Here is a 21,600-nt window from a genome sequence, read left to right on the forward strand (position 1 = left end):
ATAACTACCTACATATACAAAATACCAACACTTCCAACATATCGTCATGTTTATAAACATAAAATTAATAAAGATTATAAAAAAATCAAAGACATGATAACTAAATAGGACACAAAACAAAAATTTCAAATTATTTCAACTAATTAAACATAGAAAAATATTATACGGCATACACAAATACACACATAATACCCTAATATATTACAAAATTTATGATTTCCAAAAAAAATAAAAATTATTTCAAATAATTAAACATAAAAAATAAAAAACAAATATATTACACATACACAAATACACACATAATACCCTAATGTATTACACATTTTAAATAAAAAAACAATTACACATTAACACAAACAATTTCCACATACTACATCAATTAAGGCATAAAAAATGTTTAAACATCAAACATAAAAAAAAATAAAACATAAACACAAAAAAAAAATCTGATTTTATAAAAATTAAATATACACGATTTATAAAAAAAACACATAAAGTTTATAAATATTTTAAAAAAATAAAACACATTAACAAAAAAAAATTAGACATAAAACAAAATTATTTTAAATAAAACTAAATTTCTGATTTTGCAAAATAAAAAAACAAAAACAAAAAAAAATCAGAAAAAACAAAAAAAAAAAAAAACAAAACCAAAAAAAACAAAAAAAAACAAAAAAAGAAAAAAAAAAGGGACGGGCGCCTTGCCAGGACGCCCACCCACTGGCGGTGGCGCCAGCTCCGGCGGCCGTAGCCAATGGGCAGGCGCCTGAACTGGACGCCCACCCATTGGCACAGGCGCCAAATTTGGACGCCACAGCCAATGGGCTGGCTTCTGGTTTGGACGCCTAGTCCGGTGGCTGGGCTTCCAAGCCAGACGCCACGCCACCGGCCTTAGCTGCCGGACCTGCCACCCCACCACGCGCCACCGTCGCCTTTTTTTTAAAAAAAAAATAAAATTATTAAATAATTACCTTGCCACCAGGTCGCCGCCTTTCCTCCGTCGTCGCCGCCACCACCTCTTTTTCTTGCCGCCTCGACATTGTCGTAATTAATTTTTGTAAGAGAGGTAGATTTTCTGATTTTTTTTAGAGAGAAGTATAGAGTGTTTTTTTTTAAAAGGAAAAGGGCAATAAAGTCACACCAAGTCATATTTGTGGGCTTTATATGGTAATTTGCGGGCGATGTTTAGCGATTCACTTAAAGTAAGGGGAAAAAGAGTTTAATTTGTGAGTCAATATAATGTATGCTTGAGTGGTTGTAAATTCATTATATGAGTATACTCTTGTTGATTACCTATGTACTGTTTTCTATCAAAGGTATTTAGGAAAGGATGCAAGGTTGATTGTCAAGTGTACATTAAATGATTTTGAGGGGAAAAAAAAAGGATATTTTATTAAATTACATTTTTTTAATTCACTCGAAAAACACAATGAGGCATTCATTATGTGGTGGCCTGGTGCGAATGAGACCAAAGACGAATTAGAGAGAGTGTTGGAGACGAAGAATTGGTTAAGTGGGAATAAGTTACGAGTAGATTTTGATCCACTAATTTTTGGGTTTCAATTCTAAATTTAAGTCAATTTTTGATGATATTGCTAAATGCATGCAACCCTCTTCCATTTAACATTACTTTCTAATTAAAATACCATTATTAACTTCAACCCATATTCTCCTAGGTCTTGCGACTTAAAATGTCAAGAAAGACATCTATGGACAAATTAAAGTACACAATGACGACTTTAAAATCGATGACTTGAGTATGTCGTTCTTTTTTATAGAATGGAGTGAACTGAATGCAATAGTATCGTAGTATGGAGTTATGACATTGTAATATTGTTTTAGCTATTTAGATTAAACTCTCATATATTGTTAAATATGAAAGTATAGTTATTATAGAAAAATTGGACAATTTTAAATCAATTTAAATGGTTGTAAAATGACTCTTAAAAAAATTGTGTTTGAAAAGTACGAAAAGCCCCATTTGAACCTCAATTAGCTATTAATTTTATTAATCTTGATTTAAATTCAAGCATAAATTAAAATAAAAATGACCCTATTTATAAACAAAGTACGAAAAGCCCATTTGAATCTCATATAGCTACTCGTTTTTAGCTTGGACTCTCATAAGCCAGTGTATTTATCAAACTTAGCTTAAACAAACTAAATAAAACAACTCGGCTCAACTTTGCCCGTTTGAAACCCTAGTTACTCGAACGCCCCAACGCAATTATAATTACTACTCCGTAAGTCCGTAAAATGGGCGTTTAATTATAATGAAGTCCTATTAAACCACAAACACTTCTCTCACACTAGTCGTTGGAGCGCACACGCTCCCCCGATCTTGCAGAATTAATTTCGAAGGAGTGAAATCGGGTTGCAATGTTTCGTGGACTCATATAAGCGCGAATCTTAGTGTTTTAATTGAAATGTGGTGATGTTTAGTTTGTATTTGTAAATGAACAAAAGATGTTAATCAAGTTTTCGACTATTTAGGCTGACTTGAAATACTTTGACTTGTATTTGTTTATTTACAAGGTCAAATTCTGTATAAAAATAAAAATAAAAAAAGGTTATCATGAATAATAATGTTTTTGTACGCATTTGAGTTTACTATTCTATGATTTAGTTACCCTATCCAGTTGGGCAAGTATTGAGCGCTAAGAACAAATACAAGTATAAGAAATGAGCTTCCTTCCAGAACACATTCCAAAAATCCAAAAATCTAACAGGACAAAATGGGTATTTGAATTGTGAAGTTCTATTTTTTAGGAAATTCTACACAAACCCACTGAAATCATCATATCATCAAGCAACTACAAAGAACAAAGTGAGGAAGTACAACTTGTATTACAAACCCAAGAGTGGCTATGGGTGAAAAGTGAAGATCAAGCTGAGAAGATACAACAGCTAAGAACCAGTAAGAGGCAATAAGTTATAGCAAGCATACATTTTTACAAACCAACACCAATTACCGTGGTGTGTGTGTTCATTTTTTTTCGGAACTCATTACGAATTCAACTTGAGTGAATTCTAAATTATGCTACTTATGGATTTCTATCACAAATTATTCGAATATCATACTACGTATATTTGTCAGCAAACCAAAACTCCAAAATAACAGGTGTATTGCAGAGATACAAACTCAACTTCATCTATATCAGTATCTAATTCAATAGTTTTCGGTTGCCACTGCAGGACATAATTTCTTGATAATGCTAAGGACGGGGCAACCTTCAGCAAGAAGGGTGATAGAGTATAAAACATATTTCTGGGCCTCAATCATCAGCATGACACAAAGGTCACGGGTTCGAATCTTATCCACCGACCCCTCCTTTTAAAGTGGAATATTAAGCGCAGAGTATGAGAAGTGCCCATGCTGCATCCACATTTCAAGCCCAAAAGGCTCTCATGTGAGGGGGAGTGATAGAGTATGAAACATATTGCCAGACCTTAACCATCCGCTTGAGCTTTGGTTGGGATGGTCCTTTAACAGAGGGTTTGGTGAAAAGTAAATTTTGAATGTGACGGAAAGCCTCGACATTTTCCTGCAAATGTGAGAGTCAATGAGTAATGTAAAAGGCATGTCGTATACAAATATATGCAAAAGCATATGTGGTTTTATCTAGAAAGAAATGCAACATTAAAATAATGGGAAGACATTATTGATAGAGTTACTAGATAATTATTCTTTGATAATTATCTCTTTCTTATTATTAGCTCTGTATTTATTATTAGTTGTACACTTAGCATAGCTATGTGATTATCTTTTTGTTATTATCTTTTGGTTGTACATAGCTTATTAGTTGCTTTGCTGTATAAATATAGGTTGTAAACTACTCTGTTAATAATTAATTAAGTAAATACATTTATCTTACATGGTATCAAAGCCTTAAGATCGAACTACTAATTTTTTTCCCCTTCCTGTCGCCTATTCCCCTCCCATGGCTTCCAACTCTATCATCCCTAATGATGCTCAACCAACTACCCCTTTCATCATAGTCAATCTTACCAACCTTAACTATTTGTCATAGAAACTTCAACTTGAAGTCATTCTCGTTGGCCACGGTCTATATCACTACCTTGATGGCTCTCACCCTGCGCCACCACCCACCATCACCTCTGACAACGTCACCTCTCCAAACCCAGCCTACACCACCTGGGTTCGCCAAGACAAACTTCTTTTCGGTGCCTTCCTTGGCACCCTCGAGTCCAATATTTCTCCTCTTGTTTCCCGAGCCACCACTACCAAGGAGGCTTGGGATATTCAAGCCCACACCTTTTCTCATCACACTCGTGGCCATGCTAAGCTCCTCAAGACCAACCTCAAGTCCATAACCAAAGGCACCCAAAGCATCACGGAATACATGAATGTTATCCGTGTTTGCGCTGACCAACTTGCTGTTTTAGGAGACCCCTGTAAACCCGATGACCTTATCGAACGAGTTCTTGAGGGTATTCAACACTCTTCCTATCAATCTGTTATTGATGCTACAAACAATCGAGACACCTTAATTTCCTTTAATGAGCTTCACGAGAAGCTCCTTATCAAGGAGGTTAGCCTCCGCACTACTCCTATCTCGTCTCCATTGGCTGCCTCAGCCCACACCACTACCACACGTAGCACTCACCCTCAAGCTTCTCCCCATGACTACCCTCGCAAGTCCAATTATCCACCATCATCTAACACCAACTACAAGAAACCCCCCACTGACAAAGCTCCTGGTACTGGTTACAAGGGGCGCTGTCAGTGGTGCCATGCCTACGGCCACTCCCTATATCGCTGCCCATCCTTCAACCAACGCTTCCCTACTGCCAAACCCACGCTCCCACCCCAGCCTCGTGGCTCATCCAACCCTCAGGCGCATGTCGCCACAGCTAGCCCCCCCACCTCCGACACTCCTTCCTCTTGGCTCCTAGACACAGGGGCCTCGCATCATGTCACACATGACCTCTCCACTCTATATCTTCACCATCCATATGATGGCACCGAGGAGATTGTCATAGGTAACGGTCTAGGTCTCCCCATCACTCATACGGGGACTCTTTCCTTTCCAATTTCTCCTTCTAAGTCACTTACTTTATCTAATATATTATGTGCTCCCTCAATGTCTCATAACATTATCTCTATCTCCAAATTATGTTCTGAAAATAATCTCACTATTGAATTCTCATCTGATTTTTTCCTTTTGAAGGATCGCCTCACGGGGGCACATCCACTAAAGGGACCAGTTAAACATGGGCTTTACGAATGGCCCTCTTCCTCAAAAATTTTAGCTTTTTCCACTACTAAAGCACCGGCAATCAATTGGCATCATAGGCTTGGTCATCCGTCTTTAGCAATTTTTCAACATCTAGTTTCCGATTTTAAATTTCCTGTCTCTAGTTCATTAAAATTTAATTGTAATGCTTGCTAGTGCAATAAAAGTCACAAATTATCTTTTGCTCAATCCACCTTATTTTCCAATGCTCCTCTTGATATTATCTTTACAGATTTGTGGACATCTCCGGTTCACTTTGTTGATGGCTTCAAATACTATGTCATATTTATCGATCATTATACCAAGTACATTTGGTTCTATCCTCTTAAAAACAAATCTGACACCAAGCCGGTCTTTATTCGGTACAAGGCTCTAGTTGAAAAATATATCTCTAGACCTATTAAAACTTTATACTCTGATAATGGAGGGGAGTACGAAGCTCTAACCTCTTTTCTCACTATTGATGGTGTCTCTCATCTCACTTCTCCTCCCCATACTCCTGAACACAACGGTTTTGTTGAACGTCGCCATCGTCATATAGTTGAAACAGGCTTATCCCTCCTAACTCACTCCCATCTCCCTCTCCCTTATTGGTCATATGCCTTCTCTACTGCCTCTTAATTGATTAATCGGCTTCCCACACCCACCTTGTCCATGAAATCTCCATACCACTGTCTATTTGGATTACCTCCTAATTACCTCAAACTACGTTCCTTTGGTTGCTTATGTTATCCCTGGCTCAAACCTTATATCTCTCACAAACTTCAACCAAAATCGAGACCATGTATCTTCATAGGCTATTCTAAAACACAAAGCGCATACCATTGCCTAGATCCCACCTCGTACCGTGTCTACACATCTCGGCATGTCTGGTTTGTTGAAGATGAGTTCCCAATTACTCGCCTCACACCTACTGCCACTACCCCCCCCCCCCCCAATCCCGAGTCTAAGCACCTGGTGCCGTATTTCATTACCCATCCTACAGAGCCCTGTGCACTAACCTGCCCCTGAGCGCCCAGACTTCCCCCCCCCCCCTCTACTCCCACCGCTTCTCCCTCTATGCCCAACCCCTCCCCCTTTCAGCCTACTCCCCCTACAACAGCCTCCACGCTGCCTTCCCACAACACTTCTGCCACCTCAAACTAGTTACCCCAAACCACGCATCCCACCTCTGACCTTCCCTCTACCAACGCACCTCCACTCACACCCAACCCATCAAGCCTCGCACCAACCACACTCCCCAAACCCCCTCCCATTCCTCTGGTATTATCACTCGTTCCAAGAACAACATATTTAAGCCCAACAAAAAATATGTGCATCAAACTACAACCCAACCTAAACCAGAAATCCCACGAACCATTACCAAGGCTCTAAAAGATCCTAACCGGAGAAAAGCCATGGAAGAGGAACTTGCCTCTCTACATCGCCTAGGCACATGGGACCTAACATCCCCAACGACTACCTCCAACATTGTGAAGTGTAAGTGGGTGTTTCAAATCAAATACAACAAGGATGGCTCTATTGAGCGGTACAAGGCACGCCTTGTAGCAAAAGGTTTCCAGCAACGTCCTGGTGTTGACTACACTGAAACATTCAGCCCGGTTGTCAAACCGGCCACCATTCGTATCCTTCTTAGCCTTGCTGTTTCACAAAGGTGGTTCCTTCGGCAACTAGATGTAAACAACGCTTTCTTACAGGGCTCGTTAAATGAGGAGGTGTTTATGGCTCAACCCCCTGGGTTTACAGATCCCGAATACCCCTCCCACGTATGCAAGTTGAAGAAAGCAATATACGGTCTTAAACAGGCTCCAAGAGCCTGGTATACCGAGCTCGCTACCTATCTCGTGGGTGTTGGTTTCAAGCACCGTGTTTCTGATGTCTCGTTATTTATCCTTCACCATCCAACCAATTCCATTTATCTCATTGTTTATGTAGATGATATTATCGTCACCTGTCCTAATCAAAGTGTACTTAACCATTTTATTAGCTAGTTTTCTAACAGGTTCTCTTTGAAGGACTTGGGTGACCTCTCTTACTTCCTTGGAGTAGAAGTCATGCCTACGGCTCATGGTCTGTTTCTAAATCAAAGACGGTACATTATTGATATGTTGGAGGAAATGGGCATGCTAGACTCTAAGCCAACTAACACGCCTATGGTCTTGACTGAACAACTCACGGCCTCCGTAGGCACCCCTCTTGCTGTTCCCAAAGACTATAGGGCTGCTGTTGGGGGCTTGCAATACTTAACCCTCACTCGGCCTGATGTCGCCTTTGCGGTTAACAGGTTGTCTCAGTTCATGCATTGTCCAACCACGGCTCACTGAACGGCCCTCAAGAGACTCCTTCGATACTTGAGTGGCACTCTTGACAAAGGAATCACGAATCACCGTGATACCTCACCTATTCTATATGCATTTTCGGATGCCGATTGGGCTGGAAATCGTGATGATTATACCTCCACTATGGGCTATGTTGTTTTCCTGGGTCGTACGCCTATAACTTGGTGCTCCAAGAAGCAGCGGTCCTTGGCTCTCTCCTCTACTGAAGCAGAATACAGGTCAGTTGCAACTACTGCAACTGAAATACTACGGGTTCGCAATTTGCTTACTGAAATGGGTGTCACTTTACCATGCACTCCTGTTGTCTATTTTGACAATCTTAGTGCTACTTATCTTGCGACTAATCCTGTTTTTCAATCAAGAATGAAGCATCTTGCAGTGTCTTATCATTTCATACGAGAACAAGTACAGCAAGGGACCTTGCGTGTCGTTCATGTTGCAATAGGGGATCAGCTTGCTGATTTCCTTACAAAGTCGTTATCACGACCGCGTCTTAATCTCCTGTTAACCAAGATTGGAATTTCAGACCCACCGTCCGTCTTGCGGGGGCATGATAGAGTTACTAGATAATTCTTCTTTGATAATTATCTCTTCCTTATTATTAGCTCTGTATTTATTATTAGCTGTACACTTAGCATAGCTATGTGATTATCTTTTGGTTGTACATAGCTTATTAGTTGCTTTTCTATATAAATATAGGTTGTAAACACTGTTAATAATTAATTAAGCAAATACATTTATCTTACAATTATGACACTATAATTTTGGCTACCTATGCTCTTACAATGTGTGTTATGGCTTTCAAGGCATTTGAATAGTGTACACGGTGGCTAAGTTAGATGGGTGTTTGGACGAGTTCATTGAACTAATATGTAGAAACATAATGCAATTGATGAGAACGACAAAATCATAAGGTAGTAGTATTAACTGTACTGATGTAGGCTATTGAGTTAATAAGTTCTATCAATATAATTTATTTCATGGTTAAGTAAAGACGTGCAGTGTAACTTATTGGTAGATTGGAAAACATCTAGGACTTACCTTTGATTTAAGTGTACTTAGTGTTACGAGATTACTATAATTTCCATAATATAAATTGATGTGAAGTTTGTAACCATGAACATTTAAAAGCTTGTATAGGGTTAGCATAATAACCAAAAGAGTATTAATACTCACAGTGTTTTTGATGCTACAAATTTCTAGTGTTGTTTTCCAGAAGAGTGTTTCAGTGTCATTATTGAAGGTTATAAATGCCACTGTTCCAATGCCATCAGCAACTTCAAACTTAAAAGTCACTCTTGCAACAGACATAACAACAGTGTATTAGTGCTACGATACTACATTATAATAAGTTTATAAGTCAAGTGTAAAAGTAGAAAGTGTACCTATAAGATGATATGCAGTCTGCCTTGCGGAAAAGACCGAAAGGGAACTGCGTTGCTACTGGAACAGTTCTGCGCTTGGAGCAATTTCCACTTTCCACAACCAGCATTGGCATTGACCATGTCTAGATCAGGGTCTGAGATTCGTACCCATAACCTATGGCTCTCATCTTGCAGAGTATTAGCTGGCTGCATATTTGAAAACAAATCATAGTATTAGTTTGTATAGAGAAGAAATGATAAAATGCAGGAATTATTTGAAAAGAAATCGTAGTATTATTAGTTCATGTGTGCATTTTTTTGTCCAAGCAAAATCAAGTTGCATGTATTTTTATGTCCAACCAAAATCAGGTTGCATGCGCTTTTATGTCCAAGCATTTTTTTGTTAAAGAATTAAAGCATCTAAACAGGGACAACAACAAAACAATAAATTATGAACTCACTTTACTAAATGGAAGACAATTAAAAGATCCCAATTCAAAGAAAGCAAATATGATTTAGGGTTTCCAATTTCCACATATATGTAGTCCTGCAATCTAAATAAGGCAACAACCATGGTACAACCTCCACCACAAAAAACAAATTCCACCCAAAAAGCACTAATCTAACAATAACCGCTGGATAAAAACTACTAAGGAAAAGTTATACTCAAAACAACCTAGTATCTAAGGAGAAAATAAGAAGGCTACTCAGCCATAGCACTATAAAAAATACTTTAAGTACAGTGGAAGAACACTCATAAACCATGGCACAAATGCACATACACTTTGCCAACATGGCAATATCTTTAAAAGAGGGCTAAGGAACCCATAACATAGTAATAATCAATCCAAAGAAATCCCAAATTATGCAATAATTAATGAACAGCTAATAATAATACCCAATAACTTATTAATCAATAAAAATTGAGTTAAAACACCCAAATAATCCAATAAGTAATAATGAAGACATAGTTATATTCAAAAACTAATCAACAATAAATAAGCAATTAATTACAAAGTAGTAAGTAATTACTTTCACCTCCAAATAATTAAATAAGTAATAATCTGAGTTTTTTCCCGAGATTTTAGAGCGCCACATAGGAATTTAATTTTTAAAAAATTATTAGAGCGCCATGTAGGATTAATATTTTTAAAACGCTATAATAGGATTATGCCACGTAAGATTAGTTTTTTTTTAAAGTTCTATGTAGGATTATAAAAAAAAAAAAATCGCCACGTATAATTAATTTTTTTAAAACACTACAATAGGATTGTGCCATGTAAGATTAGTTTTTTTTTTTTTAAAGTGCTACGTAGGATTACAATAAAAAAGAAAAAATTATTAGAGCGACACATAAGATTATTATTATTTTTAAAAATTATCATGAATAAAATTAAATGATTTATTTGGGTGATTAATGGAACCAATATTTGATAAATTTTTACAAAAACTACATAAAGGAGAGTTTTTTCAAGATATTTTAGAGCGTCACATAAAAAAATGTTGTATTTAGCCAATGAAAAAAAGAATTACAATTTATTTTCTATCTGAAATTTTATATTAATTATAAAAATAAAATAAGCGTGTTTCCTTACCATATCGTGTGGCCGGCTGAGACACACCAAAACACCGACCGGGTAACTCCTAATCGATCGAGTAACCCTTGAGCCACCGAGAGACTGTTATATACACTCGGGTGTATCGTACACCCATGAGTATTTTGTTCTTATTTTGATGATTGTTGTCATTTAATCATCAAATAAAGGGCAAAAACTAATCTCAGATTAATTGGGTGTACGGTGCACCCAGGTGTATATAACAAATTCTATAACCAACCGAGTAACCCGTGACTAAGTAATCCCGACCACACGGTGTGACCAGCCACATATGAAACTTTGTGAAATAAAATATTATCTTTTTATATTAGGAATTTTATCTAAATATAAGAAACAAAATTAATATATAATAAAAAATTCAAGTAGTATTAAGCGAATATCACAAAGTTTATTAGATAAATATGTATTTAGTAAAATATTTTATTTCAAAAAAATACAAACAAATCGTGCATCGCACGAGCTTCATCTAGTGAAGACATAATTATATCTAATAAACTAACTAATAAGAAATACGGAGTAGTAAGCAATTAATTATTAAGTAACTAGATTAGTGCCTGTGCGATGCATTGTAGTAATATTTTTGTTTTACACAAGTAATAATCTTTTTCCCATAATTAATTGTGATATAATATAAAAATGAGGCAACTCATATGTATTAAACAAATGCAATGCATATAGAAAAGTAATAATAAGGAAAAATTATTAAAATTTCTATTGAGAAAAAAAAATTTATTGTTGATTAGTTGTATTGTTAATATTTAAAAGTAGTATCACATTATATTACGTTAATGATCCCAATATAACTATACAATCTAGTGACTATATGACTAAAGACTTATTTATAAATGCCCTTTAATAAACATGAAAATATTAATCAAATAATAGAATAAAATCTACAGTAAAACTATTAGCACAACATACATATATATATAAATTACAAATAATATATCACCTTTATATCTAATAAAATAATTTCAATAGAAATAAATACTACTCAGACCATTAAAGGCAATAATAATCCACAATTAGGCAACACTAACCTATATTATTAATAGTACATTTTCTGTTTATGAATTGATGCTCTACATGAACATGATATCGTCGCTCTTTGTTATTATATAAAATTGTGTTTGAAGCTATACAATAATTATTGTTTGTTTATTGCCTTAAAAAGTTTATTTGTAGATTATAGCTATTTATCGAAAAAAAAAGGATACACAAGAAGATGTCACTTGTCACTACGTCCGACATATCTTTTACTATGCAACTTATTTATAATGTCGAATGTAATAAATTTATTATATCAATCAGATATTTCAGCAGAAGAGAATAATTTTTTTTTTGTATTTACTAAGATATTAATTTATTTAATCATGTAATAACAAAAAAATTGATTGATATATATTTTCCTAGAACTAGACATGTGATATAGCTGTCGAACACAACATTTATTTCATAGTCTTATTTAATACTCCATTAGTCTAAGAAATAAAATATTAGAGGTATTTGAAAAAAAATTAAAGTGATGTTTTAAAGTAATTTCTATAATATCAATTATATGAATCAATTTTATTATTACTTTTTGGGCAAAATTCAATAATACTCTGTCCAAAAGATGTTCAGGCAGTAATGATTGTATCTTGTATATGAACCAATGACTCACTTTTTCTATAATTTAAAAAGAATTGAAATAATACTTTCGGTAACTGTGTATGGAAGAATTAAGAACACGAAATAAAAAGAAATACATTTTATGTACAGATAATACATAAGATTTGGAACAATGTTATTATAGTTGTATTATACAAATATTCTACAAATAAAAGATTTTTGGCCAAAAGGAGAGGGGGAGTTTTGGAGGGAAAAGTTAGTATCAGAAAGTGACACGTGTCATTCCCGATGTCTATTTTAGTATTATGTTACTAGATGGAAGTTTATGCGATGCACAATTTTTTCATCTAAGATTTATAATTATTTGATTTCCGAATGTTTTCCAAAAATACCTCTATCGGGAAGGTCGCAGCTCATAGTGAGTAGTGACTAACCACAGTCGCAACCAAACACAATGCAGTGCGACGCCTAAACCCTTCCAAAACTCTAGCATTTCATCCATTCTAGGGTTTAACACCGTTTCCTTCCCCAATTTCATCCGCCATGGATATGGAAATTGAAGGTTTAGACCTTCAACAATTCGACCCAATTGAAGGACAAAATGAAGATTTCTGCACCTCAATCATCTCTCAATTCGGAAAATCCAGCAACGAACAACACCTCAATCTCTGCAATGTTATCGGAACAATGTCGCAAGGTCTCAAAGACAACAACGTTCCTCTATTACCTGCTGCTTACTTTGGTTCCATTATTTCTTCCCTTGACCGACTTTGTGTCTCCTCTGATTCTTCCTCCACGTCACCCAACCACAATGTTGAGGCACTTCTTACTTTGATGAGTTTGATTATGCCGAGAATTCCTGTTGGGAGTCTTAGGACGAGGAAGAAGTTGTTGTTGGATTTGTTGATTAGGGTTTTACGAGGCGGTAGTTGTTTGTCGACGGATAGTGTTGTGGCTGGGTTGAGCTGTGTTTCTGGGTTGCTGATTATTAGGGATTCTTTAATTTGGTCTGATGTTAGTTAGTATTATGGATTTCTTCTTGGTTTCGTCACTCATGCGGATAGTAAGGTACGACATTTGCGTATTTATGTGTTGTTAATTTTGAAGGTTGGATTTTTGTTGCTTAATTAATTGATCAATTAATTAGTTTTTATCTGTTCTGTTGAATTAGGAAATTTAACATCAAATGGTGTTGAAAAATACTGCTTTAATAATGTTTAAGCTCTCAAATTATGTTTAGTTGGTGCGTGTGGTTTGCTTGATGATTTTATTTATCATGCTCTTGTTCTGATGTTAAATTCCGGCATTGCTAAATTTATTGAGCGTGTCATTTGATTGCACGTAACTGTTTACTGTTTCGGAACAAAAAAGAAATATAAAAAAGATTATGATTGGAAGGAGGAGAAAGTTAGACTGGATTGCTGCAATCTCTGTGCAGTGCAGAAGTGCCTTTGTTGTATCCGAAAATTAGATTGGGGGTGAGGTGAAGCTTTAAATTACTGGATTGCTGCAATCGCTACCAATGTCTTGATGTTGAGGAGCTTAAAATTTGCATAGGATTTAGTAACCAAATGGCCTTCTTCTTTTAGGAAGCTTGAAAATTAAAACTTAAAAGGTAGTATGTGTGTGTCATAACGCATAAAATGTATTTCTTTTAATGACCAAATATCTTGTACAATCAGTAAGTTTTTTTTTTTCATGTGACACATAATCTTACTTTGGCCTGGGGTTTAGTTAATGATCAGCATTAATTTTCTCATTAGTGTTGGTGGAGAGAATCATCCTATGTCATGACCTTATTCGGTTACTATTGGTGTATTCATGTCAGTCCCTAGAATATGTAGATGTAAGTTTTTTTTTGATAGAATTATTTCTTTGAACTGTAAAGGTGAGGAAGCAATCGCATATTTGTATTCGAGATGTATTACAAAGCTTCCAGAGATGTCCACTGTTGGCACCTGCAAGTGAAGGATTCACTAGCATGTTTCAGAAATTGGTGCTTCTTGCTGGAGCATCAAAAGGTGCCCCTGTTGAGATAGCCCAGGAGATTTTGCATGTCCTTGAGGCTCTTAAAGATTGTCTGCCTTATATTTCTATGAAATACAAAACATCCATCCTGAAGTACTACAAAACCCTATTGGGAGTGCGTAAGCCCCTTGTCACAAGGCGTATAACAGATAGTTTGAATGTCCTTTGCCTTGACCCTAGTGTGGAAGTTAAACCTGAAGATTTGGTAGACCTTCTAAGCACTTTGGCTACTTCAGTTCCAGTGGATGAAACGTCAGCTGATGGCATGAATTTTACTGCTCGTCTGTTGGATGTCGGAATGAGGAAAGTTTACAATCTCAACAGGCAGATCTGCGTTGATAAGCTTCCACTTGTACTAAATGCTTTGGAAGGTTGTTTTTTCTCCCTCTTCCATATTTCTGCATGTCAAGCAAAATTATTTCACTGATATTTTACCATTCTGTTTTTTGGCATTCTACTGGCCTACCTGGCAGATATTTTTGGATCTGGGTTTGAGGAAGCTAAATTTGCTGCGACCGAGTCATTAAAGAATCTGATACAAGCTTGTGTTGATGAAGACCTAATAATGAAAGGTGTTGACCGAGCAAACAGTAATTTAGACTTCAACAACAGAAAGTCTGCACCGTCTACTATTGAGAAAATTTGTGCTACTATTGGAAGTTTGCTCGACAACAGATATCGTAGCGAGTGGGACATGGCCTTCCAGATTGTCTCTTTGATGTTTGACAAACTAGGTAATCATAAAGATGTGCTTATTTCAGACTTTCAGAGGCTGCTTTCTTTACCTACATTCTATCTCATGTAGGGTGTATTTTTTTTTGGGTTACTGTTTTTAGGTACTTTTTCTTCTGTCCTCCTAAGTGGCAGCCTGGAGAGCTTGGCAAGCATTGAAAAGGAAAGCGAGGAGGATTTCCCAGAGAGGAAACAGGTTGCCTTTTCACTTATAGCTCAATCCCCGTGAAAGTTGGTGATTCCATTTTAGTCACTTTCATATTGTATTCTGTTCTGCTGAAGCTTTCCTCAAACAAGGTATAAAGAGGGATGTCATATATTTACAGTCAGGATCATCGTTGTTCGCAATATCCTAATTGATCAGAATAGAAAGCTGAGAAAATTTTTGTATCATCATGAAATCTCAGGCAAATGTTTTTACATACTTCATTATTTTGCAAGCTATCAATGGTTCTTGCCCAAAGCATTTGCTATCTTATCTTATATCCTTATTATTAAAATCCAATTTTATCTGCTAAGTGTCCTAGTAAGGCCTGCTGACTTCACCACATAATTAGAAAGTGTTGCTTTTTCAATGTGAGCGGTTTCCCTCTTATCAAGAAAAGTTCCTCATGCAATGATCTTTTTTGAAATTTCATGATTTGATTGTTACCACTCTTGTCTTGGATGTGGTCCTAACTGAAATTCAACTGGGTAAGAAATTCTTTGACCCCAAAATGCTGTGTTTACCTCTGCCATCCTCCCAAGAATGCCTGGTTTTCCCGACAAATTGTTGTATATGGTTTGATTGTTTGTGCTGTAGTGTACACAATTACTCAAACTTTATATCCTTTTTCAGAGTCTAAAGATTGATATGGATATGGCAAATGCAACTAATGCTTTATGGAAACTGTGTCATAGCAATACTTTCCCTTCCCTTTTCCTTTCCCCTTCTATTTAATGTTTTCTTACCTTCAATCTACCTCTTTGACTTGTTATGCTTGTTCTCATGTTCAGCTGCAAGATTGCATTGGATCAGCACTTGGGGCAGTGGGACCTGAAGTCTTTTTACGCATTTTGCCACTGAATTTGGAAGCTGACACTCTGTCTGATATCAATGGTTGGCTTTTCCCAATTCTAAAACAGTATACAGTTGGTGCACGTTTGAGGTTCTATGTCGAGTCATTGCTGGGTACGATTGAAAACCTCAAGCAAAAATCTAAAAAGGTACTTTTAGTCTTGCTACTTAGCCTTCATAAATACTCTACATAATTTTCACCAATATTGTATACATTTTTCTAGTATCATTGATAAACTAAAGTACTTTACCAGCTTAAGTTAGAGGGGCAAGTCCAGGCATCAAGATATACCGACAGGATTGTATACCAAGTGTGGGCCTTATTGCCTTCATTTTGCAATTACCCTTTGGACACTGCTGAAAGCTTCAAACTTCTTGAGGAAGTTTTATGCAATGCTTTGTATAAAGAGCCTGACCTTCAAGGAATTATTTGCTCCAGTTTGCAAATCCTCATTCAACAGAATAAGTGTATTCTAGAAGGAAACAATTATGTACCCAGTGATAAACTAAATGCTCCCACTGAGAGAGCTATTGGTTTTTACAATCAAGAGGTGGCTTCAGCTAATTTGGGTGTGCTGAGATCTTCTGCTCGTAATTTCTTGCTAGTTTTATTCAATGCTTTCCTGAACTCCACAAATGATCCTGGTGGAAGCTTGCTGGTACTTTTCTATGTTCTTTTTCGTGCTACAGTTTTTAGTTTCTATCTGTTATATAGTGTTAGCTGTGTCTGCTTGCTGATTCGGGTAGATTGACTTCATTTTCGTTTGTCATAACTCATGTCGATTGGTTTTCTTTATTATATAATTATTCAATATCAACCCTGTGGAATGTTGCAGGTATATGTTTATGATTTTTTTTTCTTGCTCCAGTTTATTTATTTATTTTTTTATTTTTATTTTTTTGCATTGTCATGCTATCTAGACAAAAAAAGGTTCTGTACTGTCAAGTTGTTGGTCTATATAGATTGACCGATTTTGTTTCAATAGATTGACTGATTTTGTTTCAATTATAATTCAATGCTCAGCCACAATTAGGTATGATGGGCTTTGTGAGCACAGCGCAGCCTGATTACCTTTGTATCTTTCCCAAAGTGAGTGTATAATTTCCCATCTCTTCCTCCACCTTCAATCACCACCTCTTAATTAAGATTCCACTACCCCTAGTCAATACCCTTGATGTCCTTAACAATCTATAAAAAATTTAAAAAAAAAAAAACTCAAATGTGCACTGAGGCTATAGGGATCATTTTGTGCCTTTTTGTACCCCATTGAGTTGAAGCACACTTGATAGAAATAAAATATTCGGTGGCAAAGTCGTGCGCCTCATTGCGTCTAGGTGAGCTTCATTGAAATCACCTCGCCTAGAGAAAAAAGGTGTTTGACCCCTACCGCCTAGGCGTGCCTTTTATATATTGTCCGCTAAATAATGTAGCGAAAATTGTTATGCGTTGGAACTGTATTAAGAGGGTGTCCTGCCTCACGTACTAGTGAATTTGTGTTTCTGTGATGTTCAGTAAAAGAGTTGTTGAACCTTTATGTATGTGAAGCATCTATTAGAATTTCATTTGATCCCTTTATCTTGTGGATTTGTGAATTTCATTTTCTGTCTCCCTTAGGGTTTATATGTCTCTCTCCTCTCCATTCCCCTTGCCTGCTTGAAAAATTCATTCTGCCTCAATGACTAACTCCATGCCAGTGTTTTAGGGGATCAAGCTTTAATGAGGAAATCTGAGTGAATGTGTATGTTTCTGAGAATTTTTTAGTTTTACAATGTTTGGTTGTGAGAAGGTTTGGAGGTGTAAATCTAAGCCAATGTGATAAAATCTTTTAGTTTCCCATTTTTTTTCCTTCAAAAGTGTTGGAATAACTATGGAAAACTAAGCCAATCAATACCATAGCTGAGGGATACTCAATTTTCCACAGTTTTCCATGATAACAAACCAAACAAGTTAACATTGAAAATTCCATGTATTCCTCTGGTTTTACTGTTGCACAGATTTCCATAGGTTTACTTCTCTATTTTCCTATTAAATTGGGTCCCGAACACATTGTTAATATTGAGGTATACTGACTTGCATTTCAGTGTTGTGTTCATAGAAAAAAATTGCGGATGCGGTCGCGATCGCGGTAACGGTCGCGTTGTCGCGGGAACGGCTTGTAATGGACGAATATAACGGATCGCGGCAAGCGCGGTGTGAATTTTTTGAATAAATTCACATTAATGGATTAAGTGGTGTTTATAGTCTTTAAGTTAAAAATGTATTCTTTGAACATAAAATAACCATATCTATCAAAATGAAAGCAGGTAACATGTTTGGTGAATAAAAAATACTAAATATCATGTTTTATAAACTATATAATCAATTTCTAATATATTAAACGGATGTAATGGGTTAAAAAACGTCCTAACGTGGCGAGTCACCGTTACAGAACGGATGACGCGGGGTGAAAGATGTGATTTTTGTCGCGGCGTTATATAACGGGGTTTTGCGGAATGGAAAATCCAAAATCTGTTACATAACGGCCGTTATATAACGGAACGGCCGAGTTTTAATTCCATGGTTGTGTTAAAGCAGTGATAACTTTAATGTTGTAAGCAAAATTAGAATTCAGATCCTAGATGTTTTCATCAGTATTAGGATAAATCTAATAAAAATTGGTATAAATGCTGGGAAGTGGGAAATTATGGGTTATTGGATTAATTTTTCCCAACTTTCCTTGTCAAATTAACTGTCTACTATGGCCCTATGGGTTGCTGGCTGCTTCACTTGACTCTGCCGGTTCTTAACTGATGAGTGATAGTTCACTTTTTATATTTTTAACTTGTAAAGAAAAACATATTAATCTGCTTTATACTGCTGCCATTCTCCTCATGGGTTCATATGTTTTCTAAGGATAGTGATGCCTTCTTTTGAAGTAATTGGAGCCTAGAGTCCTCTTCTTGAAGTTAGACTTTCTTTCTTGGACCAGTAATAATTGATTTGTGGTACAAACTATAGTCCAGTCTTGGTATACCAAATGATTTATGCAAGTATGCATTGCTCTTTAATTTGTTTGCTTATAATTTTTTTATGCTTCTCGAAACTTACATTAGCTTTGGTTTGATTCTAGTCTACAGTAGGTGAATTCGCATCAATAGCGGGTGAAAATACCGTGTCAAAATTACTTAGGAAAGAAATGAAACAACTTTTGAAGGTCACTGATGATGGTAATAAAAGAGATTCAATGGAGACTGACTTTTCATCCGGTGATAATTCATTTTCTTGCAAGAGGTGTGTTACTTGTCTTTTCTGTGAGTAGTGTGTCTTTTTTTTTTTTTTTTTTTTTGGAAGTCTTTTCTGTTAAAGCCAAAAGGTGAATTTCCCCTGTTTGCTCCTACCAGTGTGTTATGTTCACGGTTTCATCTATGTTTATAATGATAATTCCTCATTTCTTCTTTTTATACTGGCAGAGCTCAGCATTTTGATCTGGCTGTTTCACTTTTGCCTGGTTTGGGTCCTCAGGATACTGATATCATGTTTTCCACCATAATTCCAGCACTGGAGGTTTGTGATTCACCAATATATATGATCATTTGATCATTTCATTATATTCACTGTAGTTTTCTTTGAGATTTGGTTGTGAGGTATGTCTGATGCATCTTTGATATAATGAGCGATAGCTTGATCCAAAAGAAGGCGTACAAGGTTCTGTCAATGATTCTCAAGGTGAATTTAATCTCTTTACAGATTTAATTTATTCAATCTGCCACAACAATATTGAGGATTTTATGCTTCAAAAATGAAAAGTGCCCGTTAATAAGCGTTTTGAAGTGGGTTTATCATTGGCTAGGAGGTATATGATGCTTTTTAGCATTTGTTTCTGATTAATAGGGAGATAATTTATTTCTACTTCTATTTACTATTTTTACGATTGACGTAAGCTGAGTTTGTAATTGTTTAGAATGAAAGTTCATTTTTTTCGCTATATAAAGATCTTTTTCTAGTCAGTTTTTAAACTGTTCATTTGACTTGGGTTTGCTGGTAGAATTTGGATGGGTTTATCTCGAGGAAGATTGAAGAAGTTCGCAAGTTGATGATTGAAGTGCACTCTAAATGCCATTTCTCAGCCAAACGTCATAGGCTTGACTGTTTGTATTTTGTTATTGTCCATGTGATCAAGGTTTGATTTGTTTTCCTTAAACTCTACATGCTAGCTATATGTATCCCCTTCATCCTCGATTTACTTCACATTTTCCTTGATCGGTTGTCCAAATTCTATAATACTACAATTTGGGTTGAAGATGACAATCCCATAATAATTTATATGTATCCTCTCCAAATCCTTTTTTTCTTTCCTTCTCACTACTTTCACTTTACTTTTTTTTTTTCCCCTTTCTATTCACTTCTGGTACTTTGATTTTACCAGTATTATTCTCCATGCTGAACCCACATGTGAAGAAACTTTGGAGATTGATGGACTAAATTATATTTATCAAATAATTTATCTTTTTTTTACTCTATTTTTATTCCATAGGATGAAGCAGGATGGGGTAAAATCAGTCCTTTCATAGTTGAAATTGTACTTGCGCTGAAAGAGGTATGTTTTTTTTTTATGAAATTGCATTTTTGGAATTAAAATTTTTTCATGGTCTTTACTTTGTTCTGATTTTTTTTCCTATTTTTTTTTTTATATTTACTATAATAATTTCCATTCGTTCCACAAAACCTTTCTCATTTTTGTTTGTGGGTTTGACCATTTGAAAATTATTATTATTACTTTTTTTAATTTAAATTTTTCTAGTTTTGCTTTGCTCATAATTTTATGTGAATTATCCTGGCTGAGGTATGAGAACTTGGAAAATTGTTCTGAAACTTTTGACAACTGTTAACTTTATACTAATTTGCTTTCATGCACACGATGTGTGCAAAAATCAAAGTATCTAAAACTATTTGAGTATTTTCATGCAAATTAGAAAAGCTAATAACATATTTTAGGGGGTGTTTGGTAAGCGAACTCAGCAAAAAAAAAAAAAAAAAAAAAAAAAAGCATTTTGTGCCTCACTAGTGGTTTGACTGCTGCAATAAGCTCTTTAGAAGTGTTTGGTAATAAGAAGTTTGAAATAGTGGTTTACTTCCAACTAGGGCTGTCAAACGGGTCGTGTCGTGTCGGGTTTGTGTTCGTGTCAATGTTAAACGGGTTGAAAAACCCTTGACCCAAACATAACCCGTTTATTAAACGGGTTGATAACCCTTGATCCAAACCTAACTCGTTTATTAAACAGGTTATCCGGGTAACCTTTTACCCACATAATATATAATAAATTAATTAATATTCAACATACTGTCAAAAATTAAAGTGGTTTTAGCAACAAAACCAATACATAAGAATTGTCCCAACCTTCAAAATTACAAACTGTCAACTACTAAAACATGCATTAGTTATCAAATTCCCTTAATTTCCTATCCATGAAATTAATTTACATATATGGTTGAGTTTGCTTAATTGCGCTTGCTTCATTTAAGCTTGAAGGAGGTGGAAGATGGCGTGAGAATTGATGAACTGAAGGTAGGTGAAAATGTTAAATAAGACTAAGGGTAAGACACTAAGCTAGGTC

The 21,600-nt window shown here is 35.8% G+C and overlaps 1 pseudogene; it reads left to right on the plus strand.

Moving 5' to 3' along the window:
- Positions 1 to 12,606: 12,606 nt before the first annotated feature.
- On the plus strand, positions 12,607 to 19,832 carry LOC110721804 (annotated as a pseudogene).
- The last annotated feature ends 1,768 nt before the right edge of the window (positions 19,833 to 21,600 follow it).

Source organism: Chenopodium quinoa, unplaced genomic scaffold, assembly GCF_001683475.1.
Source record: "Chenopodium quinoa cultivar QQ74 unplaced genomic scaffold, ASM168347v1, whole genome shotgun sequence".
Taxonomy (NCBI): Eukaryota; Viridiplantae; Streptophyta; class Magnoliopsida; order Caryophyllales; family Amaranthaceae; genus Chenopodium; species Chenopodium quinoa.